Source organism: Marmota marmota, unplaced genomic scaffold, assembly GCF_001458135.2.
Source record: "Marmota marmota marmota unplaced genomic scaffold, marMar, whole genome shotgun sequence".
Classification (NCBI taxonomy): Eukaryota; Metazoa; Chordata; class Mammalia; order Rodentia; family Sciuridae; genus Marmota; species Marmota marmota.
In genome coordinates this window covers 7,976,264-7,990,384 of record NW_026000136.1, presented here as the reverse complement: position 1 = coordinate 7,990,384, position 14,121 = coordinate 7,976,264, and the positions used below count along the sequence as shown (strand labels likewise).

At 36.7% G+C, this 14,121-nt stretch overlaps 1 pseudogene; it reads left to right on the top strand.

The window, feature by feature from the left end:
* Window positions 1–5,024: 5,024 nt before the first annotated feature.
* LOC125611156 overlaps window positions 5,025–14,121 on the top strand; it is a 9,699-nt pseudogene continuing 602 nt past the window's right edge.

Below are 14,121 nucleotides of genomic sequence, written 5' to 3'. Positions count from 1 at the left end.
TATAACACAAGCATCACAGGCCTAAATGCATAGTACACAAACAAGACACACGTGGAACAAGGCTCATGTAAGAGTCCTGATGATGGACTGAGGATCCCAAATGGCAAGAAGCTACAGGAAGGGTGTGCCTGCACCTCATTTCATTTGTGTATACATATTTTTTTTTATTTCAGGATTTTGGAATAGAAGATACAGACTGTGCAGTTGTGGAGGCACAACTATATATAGATAAATACCTTATTTTTTAAAAATACCCAAAATGCAAGTCATTGTTTCAAAATAATTTTGAACTTCAAAATATATTTTTGTCCTCTTTCCATCTCACATACATATTTTTCTTATTTTTAATAACTATACAGATATAAACATAGATCAAAATTCATTTAACCAATTACCAATTGGAAACGATTTGTAGTGTTCCTAGTTATTTTCTACTACAAATCAATTTGGAAAGAATATTTTTGTATAAATACCCTTAGGGTAAATTTCTAAATGTAGAATTTCTGGGTCAGAGGGTAAGATTTTATAAATTTTAATACAGATTACCAAAAAGCATTCCAAAATTTCCTTCAATTTACATTCTCATCAAATGTGGATGTAGAACCTTTTTAATAATCTCTCATCCATCTGAAACACACCTTTATTAAAAAATTATCACTATAATTTTCATATTTTATTAGTTACTTTAACACATAAGAGTGCTTTAGCTGGTTGTATTTTTCTCTGAATTGCTAACTCCTATCCTATGATAACTTTTTTTCTTAGGTGATTTTTAAAATCTGCTTATTAGCTTATAAAATATAATAGCTTATTCCATGTTGACAGTCATTGCAGTTGTTTCTTTGTCTTTTGGTTTCTGGATTTGGGGTCCTACAATACAGAAATTTGCCACTTATAAAGCACAGGTCAGTTTAATGTAATTTGCCTCTAATTTGTTTTTTGCAAATAGGGAATAATAATATGTTATTCATGTTTGTTTTGAAGATTTCTGAGATTACATGTAAACTTTTTTTCATCTAGAACATAACTTTTATTGTTTAATGTTCCTTTCTGTTACAGTCTCATTTGAAATGTGTAACAACTTTCTGAAATAGACATGGCAGATATTTAGTTTATTTTATAGATTAAAAAGCTGAGGCTCTGAAAGTGATCCTGAATTTATTACAGTTAAACAGCTATAAAGATTTATAGATTCAGATCTGTGTAAGAAATAGGTACAGTTACCACTTTAACATTCTGCTCTCAAATGGTTGGATATTGAGCCCAAAAAGGGAGAGACCCTTGCCCATTTATGAAAATGAAAGTCTTTCCCAGGTCTGTAATAAGAGGTGGTCAAGCTGGAAGCAACACTGTCTTTCCAAGGGCCTTCTTCAAATTAATTTCCAATTAGCATGTTTACTAAGAGACAAAGACATGTGATCACTGTGGCTGTGAAGGTGATAAATGGGAGAAAGGATGCTTATGAGTTCTCTTGAAATGCATATTATAGCATTATCTTCCTTTCAGGTCCTGGATACTGCTTCAAATAGCAGCCTGCTGTTCATACATACAAAAAAAAGATAACTATTGTGCACAAATTTTTTCAACCAAACTTTGTGCATAAATATAAATAAGATTCAGGATATGTGAATATAAAGAAAAAGATACTTTCCAAAAATATGTTCAATACTCAATAGTATTTTTATAGCTTTTCATCTGCTATTCTGGGAAAGATACCTGTGACATGAAAGAAAATGTAACAAGGAAAGTTGATCATGTAGAAAAAGTTAATGGTATAAATAAAAATGAAAATGCCCCGGCATTTTCAGGAAACCAGATGAAAGTTCTGCTATTTCATATATCCTAGGGACTCCAGTTGCTCTCATAAAATGGAAATACTTCCAAATATACATGCTAAGATTATTTCAAGGTTTATATAGATGCAAAGCAAGAGGCAAAAATGGGAACCTGAATCAGATGAGATGAATAGCACATTCATCATATCTAAACTGAACATTTTTCACAATAATGTTAGAAGGTTGACCCTGTGGTTCTTCACTAGAGAGAAATACAGCTATTTGGGTATTTGGAAGGTGGAGCTATGTATAGCACATACCATTAAGGGAGGACTCACTGTATCAGGCATGATGTGGCTCACAGAATGTCTTTGAACATAACAGCATATCCCTATCCTGGTTCATTGTAATGATTCTTCCAGAGAAGCACAATCCTGGAAAACCATCTTGTGTTTTACATTTTTAAACTACAGCCAGAAATTTTTTTTAGTGGGGAGAGGTACTGGGGATTGAACTCTGGGGGCACTCAACCACTGAGCCACATCCCTAGCCCTTTTTTTAGTGCCTTGATGTTGCTGAGGCTGGCTTTAACCTTTGATCCTCCTGCCTCAGCCTCTGGAGCTGCTGGGATTACAAGTGTGTGCTGCTGCTCCCAGTTAGAGATTCTTGTTTTTTCTTTTTTTTTGTTTTGTTTTGTTTTGTTTTTTAATTCATATGAGATTGAAAAGAAATTTTAAACAGTAAAATGTATAGTTCTTCAATCAAGGAATGTGTTAGTGTATTTTAGAAACGCAATTCTCGAAGCAAATATTATCCTGTGTTTGCCAAGAGGCAGAAATAACAGTAATCCAGGATGAGATGGGTTTTAGCTTTAAATGGATGTTATTTTGAGATTTTGAGGAAATGCTAGTCAGTCTACACAAGTACAAACCCTTCTGTCTTTGAAGGGATCTGGGCTGCTGAAAGAAGGGTTATTCACATAAAATAAGACTGAAGGTAAAATCCCAGACCATAGATGGGAATCTTGTTATTGGATGTCAAAATGTGAAAGAACATTGGGAGGTCATCCTTTGACACCAACAGAAATCGTGCTTAACTGACCATCTTTACATAGGTTGAGAATCTTTTATCTAACATATGGAACCAGAAATATTTGTATTTTGAAATATTTGAGTATTATATAATGAGATATTTTGGAGATGGGAACCAAGTCTAAATGCAAAAGTCATTTACGTTTCATATACCACCTATACACATACTTGAAGGTAATTTTGCATAATATTTTGAGTGCTCATGCATTTTGACTATGACTTATCGTATTAGGTCAGCTGTGGCATCATGTCAACACTCAAAAAGTTTTAATTTTTTGGAACTGCAGAACAGTAAAGAGTAAATTGGAATTGCTTTAAGTCATGAGGTTTGTGGTTTGTTAAGGTAACTCAGTGTAATAGAAAGCCCAATATACTACCCAGGGTGTATTTTTCTCCTGCCATTGGCAGAAATACAAAAGAGTGGACAGAAACTCTTGGTGTTCTTAAAATCTCACCCTAGAACTGGCATTATATCATTTCTGCTCAGCTTACCATCAGAGGAGTGAGGAAATTACATTACTTTTTGTGTAAGGAATTTCAGAGTGATGTTGTGGTTAAAAATGTGGATACAGGGAGGGGTACAGTCTGAACAGAGTAATGCCACTTACTGCCCTGGAAATATTACGGAAAAACATGAATTCAGAAAAAAAATATGAAAAGGATTAACTACCTAATGTTCCCCATCTTCAGTTAGAATTCAGTCATTACATTTTGCAAACATATGAGGGAAAATCTTTGAATACTGGATAATTTTGCATGCTACAAGGAAAGGGTAGAAATGAATAGCTTGGGTGTACCTACACTGGTAGAGCCATTCCACAGAGCAATCCAATGGACCTTACTGAAATTAAGAATACATATACTCTACCTCCCAGCAAGACCAGTCTGTTGTTCCATACGGGAACCCAAACAGGTGTACAACAAAACAGAAACAGTTGACAGGATTTTTATTGCAGCACAGCTAAATATTGCAGAGTACTTGCCCATGGGTGGAAGAAAGAAACATAAAATGTAACACAAGCATATTATAGCCTATGTCATACACTATGAGTAATCGAAGATAGTGAGTTAAATTTTCATACAGACATGAGGATAGATTGCAGAAACACATTGAGCAGGAAAAAGAGGAAAGAATAGGAGATCCCAAAACACAGCACCATCTATGCAAAATTAAATGCCCACAGAACACTGTGTATTTTTCAGACATCTGTAATTATCTAAGTAAACATGTTTCATTAAGTTCACCACCTGTTTACTTAGATAAGTAAACATGTAATTATCTAAGTAAATATGCCAGGAGATGCATTAAAACACTAATAGGTGTCAAAGGGTAGGAAGGTTAATAACTGGGATTAAGGAAATCAGACAAAGGAGAAAAATATGACATTTTTAAAAGGAGAAGCTCTGACAGACAAATAATGACAATAGTAATTCAAATACTAAGAAGTGCTGGCTAAAGTGAATTATACACACCCAGTCCTTAGAAAGCAAGGAAGGGAAGGACAGAGAGAAAAAAAAGGAAGGAGAAAAAAACTAATGGAAAACAAGATATTCCCCGAAAGAGGTAGAGAAGGCAGTTGGCAGGAGGGTCAAAGTCTCAGCAAGCAGCTGAGTTTCTACATCATAGTTCTTCCTATTAAGTTTTGTAGTTGCTGGGACAGAGAAAGGCTTTCTAGCCTTCCTTAATATCATGCCAGATAAATAGATAGACAGACAGATAAAACCAACCTACCTATCTAAATATAGTTATATAAATATATCTACATATATATCTATATATGAATGAGAGAGAACAGGAGTGACATTTTGCAATAGCTATTTCACTTCTCTCCTTAATTCCTCTTAGTTAGTAAGGTTTCTAAGAGCTATTTGACCTCAAGGGTTAAGTGTTAAAGCCACATTTTAAGCCTTCTCTTTTAAAAATGTACCTTCCTCCTGAATAAATATTGCAGAATGAGGCAGCTGATATATTTGGTTACCTTTGGTGGGCCCTCAATCATGCAATGTTCCCCCTGCAAGATGAAAATTGCTTCCATCTTTCAAAGCAGATCAGTAGAGAAGGCTGAACCAGCCTGTTGAGATCTAAGGGGGAAACTGGGCCTTTCAGTGATGGGAAGACTAGTGAAATAGTTTCTCCTGCCATAGAAACTGTGACACCATGATGTCAGCTGCAGAGGTAAGCTGAACCACCTACAGGCCTCACCCCCTGGGCAGGTTGAAGTCTCATCTTACCTTTGCTAGCACTAATTACTTCTTGCATTTAGTTTTATTTTCTTTAGTCAGACTTTTTATTGCTGTGACTAAAAGACCAAACAAGAACAATTTTAGAGGAGAAAAAGTTTATTAGGGGACTCACACTTTTAGAGGTCTCAATCCATAGATGACCAATTCTATTCTTTGGGGGTCAAGGTAATGCAGAATATCATAGAGGAAGAGAATTGCTGGGAGAATCAGCTCATATGAGGATCAGAATCAGAGAAAGACTCCACTCTCAGATATAAACTATATATCCCAAAGGCACACCCCTAATGACCCACCTCCTCCAGCCACACTCTACCCACCTCCAGTGATGGCCCAGTTAATCCCATCTGGGTATTAATTCACTGATTGGGTTAAGACTCTCATAACCCAATCATATCCCCTATAAACTATCTTGTATTGTCTCACACCATGAACTTTAGGTGGATACCATATATATATGAAGGCTTTTTCCAGAGACAGAGGGTTTGTGGAGATTGAGGAACATGTTAGACACACAGGAATTTCATAGCATATAAATCAATAATAAAAGAACAAACAATGATACTCCACTACCACCATGCATGAAAACACACACACACACACACACACACACACACATCCCATACCTACTTTTCCCATGGAGATCATTCAGACCTTTCTCCCACTGCAGCTGAAATCCTCAATCACAATCTCCTCCCTCCCTATTTCTTGCCACAGTTGTCCTTCCTGGGTCTCCATCAGCTTCTCTTTCTAACTTGCCCAAAACCAAGATTCAGGAGCTGCAGTCTTTAGATAAATCACAGGGGAGGATAGGATATAATGGAAAATAAAAGCAGAGGCTCTTTTCTCATAGGCTACCCTGCCCTGCATTGGCAGCACCCTTGGGTACACAGGCAGGGGCTGGCCTGGCTGGCAGAGCCCAGTTTGAAATTTGACTGCTTTACCTTCTTTACCAGTTTGTTCAGCAGCTCTTGAAGGAAACACAAATTTATTCCTATGAAAGATGCAGAGGACTCTTTCTGGTTGTACTTCATTTAAAAAGACAATTGCTTAAAATAAGTATCTGTATTGTTAAGATTTCAGGCTTTAAGAGACAAAATAGTTTAAAAATAAGAGCATCCCAACACATGAAAAATCAGACAAATGTACCCTCATGCTGCCTCTAAGTCAACCCATTTCAAAAGTCAATTAGGATTAGTTTCCTTCCCATTTAAAATAAACAATCTACTCACCAAGGTGTTTGTAAACAATGTGTAGGAATTTGAGGAAGGGTTTTATCTCATCCAGTGCACATTTTACACCAAAAGTTCACTTCTAATCTCCATCCTCAATTTTCCATGAATACACTTCCATCCCTTCTCCAAACCTCCAATCTTGCCCACCTGTACCCCTCTGGCCTGATAACAAAACTTTCCAAATACCCAGGATGCACCTGACTCAGAAAGTGATGAAACTTACTGCCAGTCATAAAATAGATCCAGCTGTAGATAACACCTGGAAAGCTGGGCTTTTTCCTTGAATATGCAAAATTTCCATTTGGATATGCATATGACATTTTTTTAAAAATCTTCATCAGTTCATATAGTTTTTCCAGATATTTTTCAGAATTTAAAAAAAACATAAGAACCAGTCTTAAAATTTCAATTAAAAAACTTTTTTTTAAAAAAAAGTAAATGTAAAAAAGCTGTAGGTTACTGAGATTCTTTAATCATGACAACCTTGCAATGTGCCTCTCTATGTGTGACAATAGTGTTCTGATCTGTTAAAAGGTTAAATTGTAAGCAGCTCAAGTGGGTCACTCTGTATGCTTATCTCAGAGTGGATAATTCATTATACAGTCATGATCTCTTTTAGTATTCATGGTAAATAGCCTCATTAAGAATATAATGTGAAGGAGATTCACAACTTTTCCAGCAGGGTCAGAGAGGTCAGCTCAGGAAGAGGGGGAGGCCAGGTGATGAGAATGAGATTCTGACACTCTGTAGCTGTCATCTTGCCCTTGTTTGGTGCCTATAAACTGAGTCATTTTAAGAATAGTATCAGTCAGTGAAGGAGAATAAAGGCCTTATTGAGAAGGATAAGATCTTGAAAACCATCAGAGGTTTTTTTTTTGCAGAGGTCGTGAGAGTGTGGATGACTGTAGTTACAGACACTAGTTGAGGAAGTCTGACAGGCAAGTATGAGAGATCCAGGCAAAAGTAACATCTTTCAGATATACAGTAATGCTTCTTTAACCCTGAGATGGCCCTCAGCACAGTTGGGAAGCCAGTTCTTTATCTTCTATAAAATCTCTTCCTTTACTCGACACCTCTACCCCTGCCATGCCACGAACTACTACTCTGAATGCCCCAAACCAAAATTTTCAGCACAGGACTCTTTATGAAACTCCCCTGATGGCCTATGGCCCCTCCAAATACAAATCTGATCTTTTCATTCCTCTGAATGTTGTGTGGTACTTCTAGGTCTCACCCTTTCTGCTCCCCTTCCACCTCTCCTCCTACTGAAATTTACTCGAAGATTGATAAGGTAACACTGACTAACAGAGAGGCTGGCCTCTGGTCTATGGGTACAAGGGAGAAGCCCAAGGGGCCACAGCCTACAGGTTCATCAGTTCATGCAGCAGGAGTCTTCTGAAGGTTGTTCTCTCTGTTGCTTTCTCCCCAGAATGAATATGGTTTGTGTTTGTTTTTGTTGCAGTGCTTGGGATAGAACCTAGGATATTGCCCGTACTCGCCAGTGAGATACATTCCCAATCCTAAAAGAATGGTTTCAGTGTATATTTCAGAGCAGATGGGCTACACTCACAGTAGAACAATAATACTTTGAGCATTGGGTCAAAAGGAAAAAAGAAAAAAGCCCTCCTAGACTGAGACTCACCTTTCTAAGGCTAGGAGAAGATAGAGTTTGAAAGACAAAATCAGAGAGTAATAATGCTCTCTCCATGGTCACACATTTGTAAAATGGCCTAAGTTTCCTCAGAAAAGAGTATGCAATGACTTAGGGCATAAATATCTAATGCACCAACATTGAGAAACAACAGCACTAATGTTAGCATGTAATCACATAAATATTGGTATTTAAAGATGGCATGTGAAATGTCAGGGACTAGTTAACTAACTTCAACTCTATCTGGGACCCTGATTGAAACAACCCTGCTAATTTTAGAAAGAAGAGAGATTAAACTGATCCCACATTTACATACCATTCACTACCATAAATGAAAAAGAATGAATTTGAGGAACTCACAGATGGCAGAGTTAATACCCTGCATGTAGACAGGGAATCATAAAATTGTCACTGCTGAGTAAAGATAAGAGAGACTTTAGTTTCAACTCCCCTGTGGAAGCTTGCCATTGTAATTCAGTGTCCTAATTTTTTTAAGTAACACTTTTTATTAGTTGTAGATGGATGCACACCTCTATTTTATTTATTTATTTGTATGTGGTGCTGAGGATTTGACCCAGTGCCTCACACACGCTAGGCAAGCTCTCCACCACTGAGCCACAACCCCAGCCCCAGTGTCCTATTTTTTAAAGGCAAGCAAACCACAGGGTCTTAAGCTTAATTCCCTTTGCCACATTTGAATGCTTAGATATTTTATAGTATAGAATTTGGATCATGCATATGAAGAATAAAATGAGTAGTATACACAGAAATAAAAATGAGGCAAGTACATTTTTATAGGACAACCACTGGTCATTTCAGAGTGTGAGTACCCCGCCAGTAAAGAAAAATGTTCCCTGGTTTTCATTTTAACTTGGTAATTAGGAGATAGTACCTACCATATTCTTCAAGGAAGAAAAAATATTAGAGTGTTTTTAGTCAACTTTTCCATTGCTATGATCAAAGACATGACAATGATAATTTTGAGGAAGGAATGTTTACTTGGCGCTCATGGTTTAGAAGTCTCAATCCATAGACAGCCAACTCTATTGCCCTAGGCCCCAAGTAAAGCAGAAGATTATGGTGGAGGGGTATGAAAGAAGGGAGCACTTCAGGACATGGCAACCAGGAAGCACCGAGAGGGCTCTGCTCACCAGGGACAAAATAGAAACCACAAAGGTGCACCTTCAGTGACCTGCTTCTTCTGGACATACCCTGTCTACCTACAGTTAGCACCCAGTTAATCCTTATGAATGGATTGTTGCACTTATAGGTCAAGGATCTCATAACCCAATAATTTCACCTCTAAATTGCCTTGCATTTTCTCCCACATGAGCTTTTGGTGAATACCTCATATCTAAACCATAACAGACAGGGTAGAAAAAATTGATAAGAATAAGAAAATTACTTTCTCATCTGATATTAAACACCTAATTTCAAGTATGAAGATCATAGCTGTGGCTAACAGATCTTTTTTTCCTACCATGGAATACTCACCAGTCAGAAAGAAGAGTAAGAGAATCTGTACACTACTGCCCCTTCCTATCCCTCATTTCCATCAATACCTGGACCAAGTAGAAAACTTGGCAGGCAATAGAATCCTAATACAGATGGTGCATTTTGAAGCATCTCAAACACTTTCCATCACCTCTCCATGCCATACACTGTATTAGTTCATTTTTTATCCACTCAGAGTCCAAATGCACAGAAGAAAATAGGACAAAACTTCTTAGTAGCTAATAAGGTTTATTTTAGACAAGTAAAAATATCACAACTAATGATAGAAATTTGAGTTTTAGTAGTAATTCTTGCTAGAGATTATAAGGGTTTATATGTTTGATTAGTTCAGAACACCATGAAAGTGACCTAGAAAAGAAGTTGAGTGAGTTAGTTCTCCATCATTATGATAAAATACTAGAGAAAAAACAATTTAAAGAGAGGAAAAGATTTGGCTCATACTTTTGAAAGTTTCAAGCAATGGTTCAGTGGCTCTGTTGTTTTTAACCCTTGTAGTGAGGCAAGACATTATGGAAGGAGGTGTTGGTTGAGCAAGGACGCTCCACTCATGGCATCTGGGAAACAAAGGGAAAGAGGTAAAGGTCAGAGTTCCAAAATCCTGTCCAAGGGTGCATCCCCAATGACCTAACTTACTTCCATTAGGACCTTCCTCTTATAAGCTGTACCACCTCCCATTAACACCACTGGCTGGGGACTAACCATTCACACATGGACCTTTGGGATCTAAACCATAACAGAAGCAAGAATTCACCTCAATTCAGGAGTTATACTAAAATCATATTCTTTCAGTCACTCATAAAAATAATTGCTAAATAGCCCTTTTCTAACCTTACTTCATTTCCACCTCCATCTTTGACACAAAAACCCTAAACATGTTTTGATTATTTCTCCTTTATCAATTAGTGTTAACATTCTAGCCAGAAACAAGGACTTTTGGGTCACTTCGTTTATTATAACTAGTAGATATCTTGATGCTTTTTATGATGTTTTACTAAATTTTCATTGCTTCCAAAATATGAACATTATACTATCTCCTGGATGATTCAAAATAAACTTGATTCACAAGAGGTATAAAAAATTATTTGTTATACATTGTGATAATAAATTTGGGTAAAATCAAAAACCTCTCAAAATTCTGATTACTGTAAATTGGAGATAATAATATTTATACAGCCATAGAATAAGATGCAAATAAAATAAGGCACTCAGTATACCTCTTGATATAGAATAAAACCAAAATAACTTAGACATTATTCTTATTAAAGTAGAATAGAATAAGAAATAATTATATAATATCATTCATAGGAATAATATTACTTAAAGCAATATATGGCCTTAAACATGCTTTACTAAACAATATATGATAGAAATAAACTAAAGAATTTATTTTTAATGTTTAAAAAATATTAAAAGTTATTAAAAAGGTATTGAAAGCAATTACTGCATGATAAAATGGAAAAACTATAAAATTGGTGTAGTTTCTGAGCTAATACTGTGAAACCTCTTATTAAGAAGAGATAATATTTTCAGAAAAATAGGACAAAAGAGCCCTGAATTCTATTTTGGCCTATATAAAAATTTATTTTAGGAAGAAAGTTATTTTAAAAATATGTAGCAGAATAGCCAATAAATGTTCCCTGATAATTGTTTAAATATTCTTAAGAAATTCATAAAAAATAAATTCCAATTAAAGATAAAACAAACTGATATATATATATATATATATATATATATATATATATGACATATAACATACTGAAACATATATATATATATATGACATTAGGCTAGGACTTCTAAAGCACAAAAGATCTGAGAGAAATAGCAAATTAAAATATCAGTTCCCTTGTCTACATGAAAATATCCATGTACATTGTATGTGTATATGTGTGTAATACTCTTACTTTATACATATGATACATTAAAAGATATTACAAAAGTAAAACAAATAGTTTTAACAAATATGGCAAACCGTTAGTTTTCCTTATATGTAAAGAGATCTTAAAATGTTTTGCTTTTAGTTCATTTTTCTTTGTGATAATGGGGATAAAATCTAGGGCTCTTCCTCCCCTGCCAGGTGCCTCTCCAATCCTGGTCTCTTTGGGTTGCTCCCAGTCTCTATCCCCCTCACTTCTCCTGCCCGCCAGGCCCCAATTAATGGGACTCTTCTCCACAGCCCTAGGCTCACTCTGGGCTTGTGGTGCCCTGGCCACCATGGTCCTGCTCAGCTGAGCGCTATCTCTGTGCTGGGTAGTCACCAAGTCATCACAGCTGTGGCGAGGGGGAGTTGGAAATTGGCAACCTGTTGGGTCATATTCCCTCTGATAGCCACGCCCACCGAGAGCTGGCAAGAAAGGTTTTGAGTTGTCATAGCTGGGTCCAGGGGGGCTGGGACTCACGAACCTGTTCAGACACCAATCTCACTACCTGCTGCATCTGCCAAAAGCTGATGCAGTAGATTTTCCAAGATGGTGACCACCCATTCCGCACTGGGTGTCAGGGAGGTGGGGGGGGCTGGGCTGTTTGTCCTCTATGTCCCCAGTTCAGTCCTTGGTCTGGTGCCCTGCAGTGAAGTGAGTCGCAGTCTGGCGCTCTAATCTTAAAGGACCTGTGAGCCTGCGTCTCTGTGCCACCCATATCTCCACCGTGCTCCACTCCACCGTCTGGGGCAGGTTCTAGGCTCTATTTTGCCATTTCTTGTGCTATGTTCCAAGCTTGGTCTGGTGACCCATGAGCAGGGCCTCCACGTTCTGCACCAACCGGGCCACCGATATGTGCATTGCTAGTCTCAGCTTCTGATTTATTGACTTTTTCTGTTAGCTTTTTAATTCTTTTCAATTACAAAGATGTAAACATTTAACATAAAGTATTTAGAATTTATATAAAAGCAGCAAGAAAAAGTAAAGACTCAAAATCATGATCCACATTTCTCCTTTTCTTCCTTCATGACATATTTCAAATGTTTACGTTCATATGCAATTGGTGCTAGTGTAAATTGATTAACCTAAAAAATAAAACTAGGAATCAAAGCCTGTAAAAATCATTAATTTTACCAAAAGTACTTTTCCTAGGAATTTACTCTGTACAATGATGTTTATTACAGAATTATTTGTAGTTGCAAAACTTTGGAATTGCCTAAATATTATTAATAAGAGAAAAATTAAATTTAACATTTTTATTACTTATGACTGAGCAACTCAGTGAGACCCTATCTCTAAATAAAATATAAAAATGGCTGAATGTGATTCAGTGGTTAAGCACTGGGTTCAATTCCTGATACCAGATAATAATAATAATAACAACAACAACAATAATAACATATAGTAAACAGGATTAAAAACATCTGTGTTTGAGTGTATACATATATGTGTGGGTGTAGTATAGTGTGGAAAGAGTGACTGAAAGGAAAGATGCTAGTGGGCCAATGATAGATCTCTTTGGATCATAAAAAGAAAATTTATATTTATTTTATTTATCATAGTTTTCTTTATTTTTCCAGGCTCCATTGAGTCATTAGGTTTTACAATCTGAAAAGAACTGTTCACAGGACAGTTAATAACTTAAGGGTTTGATGGTATTATTACCTCTGTTTCATATGTGGAGAAACCAAAGTATAGACACGGAGTACTATGGCTGGGATTTACTTAATAACAAAATTGATTTATGAAAAATTTAAAATAAACCATTTTAAGTAGTACCATAAAACAAAATGTTTAGGAATGTTTTGGCAAAACATGTAAGATCTCTAGATTGAAAGATTAAGATAGAGCTGAGAAAAATTAAAAAGGCCTGAATAAATGGAGAGATACATCATATTTATGGATTGAAAGGCACAGTATTTTTAAGCTATTATTTTCTAAAAAATCAACTATGAATTGAAATTTATCATAATCCCAGAGTGTACAAAACAGACATCGACAAAAGTGAAAATTTTAAAAATTGAAGTTAAAATGTTAATTTTAAATTTATATCAAAATGCAAAAGATTTGGGATAGCTAAAATAATATCGCAAAGACTTTAGTTGGAAAACTAATACTCTCTGATTTCAAGGCTTACTAAAAACCTACCGTAATCAAGATAGTGTTGGGTTAGCATAAAAATGAGTCTATGGAACAGAAGGATCCAATAGACACACACACACACATATATATTTTTTTTTCAATAAATTTTCTACAGAGAAACCAATATGATTTTTGAACAAACATGGATTTGGAAGGCAGAGACTGGTCTTATGCTTGCAGCTGTAGCGAGGGAGGAACTCATCATATAGCCCCAGCTGCTTCCTATTTGAGGAGAGAAACCACCTGGGGTATGTGGGTTTAACTTGGGTTAGTTCCCAGGTCTCTACCACTGTAGTCTCCTGCATCCTAGGAGTGCTTCGCCACTTGGGCTATTTCTAATTATCCTAGACTAGAAAGAAGGAAATCTGCGTTCCAGAGCAAGGAGCCGCCGCGCCGCCCCGCCCTCCGCCGCCATTTGGCACCGAAACTTTCCAGCGCCCGCGCCCCCTTGGGGACTCCGCGGTGGAGGCGGGGGCAACCCGGGGGCGGCGCTTGGCTGCTCTGGTGCACCGGGCCACGGTCTGCCAAGCCCCTGCCGGGCTCGGCGAAGAT